A 2,938-nucleotide genomic window follows, 5' to 3' on the forward strand; every position below is an offset into this window, starting at 1 on the left:
TTTGGACCGCATAAGCGGAACCGCTGATGCGGCATGGCTTCCGCAGAAGCGGAAATGACTGGAAGCAGAACCTTGTTTTAAATCGTGGGATTGAGTTCATTTCTCCCATTTCTTCATGGCTTGGGCGATTTTTGGGGAGCTTCAAGAGAGGGTTTTGTCGTCAATGTTGAGGTAAGTTATCCTCACCACTTTTGAATTGAATATATCAATTATATATGGGTTTAAGCATGGAAATTAGAGTAAATATTGAGGTTTTGGTTGAAAACCTAGAAAATTATAATCTTGGATTTTAGCCACGATTTTGAGTATGGAATTAAGAGAAAATTACATATTTGAGTTCCTAAGGTCATGGGTAATCTTTATCTTCGAAAAATTTCGGATTCCGGGCACGTGGTCCCGAGGGCATTTTGGTCATTTCTCTAAGCGGAGTTAGGAATTTTTATAATTTGAAATGTTAACGAGTATTTGAGCATGTTCTCATTAGTTTGTCGTTAAATGGCTAGTTTTGGGGCATTGGGTGTCGGTTCAAGCCTTCAGAAGAATGTAGAATGTCGGTTATGAGTCTTCCGAGCGAGGTGAGTCTCCTTTCTAATCTTGTGAGGGAGAAACTACCCCATAGGTGAGTTAAATTGATTATGTGCTCCTATTTGTGGGGGCTACGTACGCACGAGGTGACGAGAGTCCGTGCGTAGCTACTATTATGCTATTGTCCGGGTAGTTAGGACCCAAAAGCATGTTGCACATGGATTAATTGTGAACCCATTGGTAGCTCGAATTGTTTAACTCACATCGAATTAGTAAGTAAATTTCTAAAAGGATTAAACTTCATTTCTTAAATTGTTAAAGGAGAATTGGTTTCATTTGAATAAATATTCCCCGATAAGTTCTTATTTGACTGATTGAGCATGTATTTTATGTGTGCCTGCGTCGCATGGATGATTCGCGAGCAGGATATGTGTTTATTTATGGAACGGGCTGAACGCCTCGGTGAGAATAGATGCATCTATGGTTCGTGCCGCTCGACCCTCGGCAGTGCACAATTTACATTTTTGTTGGAGCGGGCCGTCGACCTCGGCATGAATTGCGGGTGTTTATCTGTTACATGAAAATTTTAAATGTGTAATTGGCCCTACGTGGCTTGACATAAACTTATAAGATAATAAAGAATAGACTTTGGAAGCCCTTGATTTATTGTTGAAGGTGTTTACCTGTTTTCTGGCTTCACAATTAGAACTTCTATATAAATCCACGATTATTCTCGCACTTACAGAATATTGTTTATTGACCTCTAGCGAGTGTCGAAGTTGGCCATCTCGTCTCTACCCCTTCGGGATTAGGCGGGATACTTACTGAGTACACGTTTATTACGTACTCATACTACACTTCTGTGCATTTTTGTTGCACAGGTACATGATACTTTAGCGGCCTACTGGGCGCAGCAGCACGGACGATTCGGGGACTAGGTGAGTTGCAGTATGGGAGGCGACCCGTAGCTCTTTAAAGTCCCTTTTCTAGTAACTGTATTTCTTTTCTGTCCGTTGTATTCCGGATGGATGTAGTGTTGTATTTTATGTCTTTATCAGTAGTGGCTCATGCACTTGTGACACCGGGTTTCTGGGATGGTTTCCGTAAATCCTTGTACTAATTACTATTATTTGAATTTGAATTCAAGCAATGATCTTATTTTATGTAAAACGGAAAAGAAAAACCTTAGATTTTCAAAAGTGTTAAAAGAGGAAGTAAGTGGTAATTTAGTTGGCTAGCCTGACAGCGGTGTCCGGCGCCATCACGACCCGTAGAGGATTTGGGTCGTGACAACATGGTATCAGAGCACTAGGTTCCCGTCGGTCTCACGAGTCATGAGCAAGTCTAGTAGAGTCTCGCGGATCGGTACGGAGATGTCTGTACTTATCCTTGGGAGGCTGCAGGACTGTTAGGAGTACTTCCCTTCTTGATTTCCTTATCGTGCGGTTCGATTCCATTTAGGCTTATGCCTTTGATTCCTTTCCACTCAATCTTACGCGACGCGAGCGCCTGTTATAAATCGAAAATTGAAGGATCGTAATGGCACTACAAATGTGGTGCGGGATGATTCTCCCGGTATAGTTGATTGGACTATTATAGTTGCCTTATGGAAGGATATTCTAGTGTTCAGCTCAGTAACAGAACTTCCAAGAGCCTTGAGGCTAGGCACAGGTTGCCATAATGCTTATGAGCGATTATTCCGCAGTATTGTTGTGATGGTAGGGTGTTTGCCCGCGTGTCGGGGCAGTGAATGAATTGAAGTGAGGTTTACTCAGTGTGTAATCAAAGGGGTTCAGTATTTTATTCCCGGCAGGGGAAAGTCAATCGAACTAAGAATGGTCATATGTGGACTAGTGGAAGTAATGAAACGTGGTAATTGCCAGTGTGGCGGAGTTCTTCTCCATATGGGGGTGCTGTTGTCCTAATTGGACGTATTAAGTTTATCGGTGTTATGATCTTCTATGATTTTCCCCTGGGGCAAGATATTGTGAAATAGTATCGGAGATGCAACTATCAGGTATCGCAGGGTGCGGTGGTTTTGGATTGAATCACTATTTCAAATGTGGCGGGAGGAGTTTTAAAATTATAAAAGTCTAGGCTTAGGGAGCGCAGGCCGAACAGTTGATTAAAGGAATGAGTTTGCCCAAAGTGGGAGAGTGGCGGGGCCGTATAGGGCCTAGTAGTAGGATGACTACGCGCCTAAGGATAATTTGGAAGAATCCGGGATTTTAACGACGGGCAATAGAAGTTGATAGACTAATTCGAAGCATGGTGTTGTTATGCGGCAGGAGATTGGATATGACAGAAAGGAGCGGTTGAAATGAAGGAAGAAGTAGCATGATTTTGAAGTGAAAGGACGTTGCCGCACATTTGGTTGATGTCTACGAGGGGGTGAATGGACTCGTGCAGCTGG

Source organism: Nicotiana attenuata, unplaced genomic scaffold, assembly GCF_001879085.1.
Source record: "Nicotiana attenuata strain UT unplaced genomic scaffold, NIATTr2, whole genome shotgun sequence".
NCBI lineage: Eukaryota > Viridiplantae > Streptophyta > Magnoliopsida > Solanales > Solanaceae > Nicotiana > Nicotiana attenuata.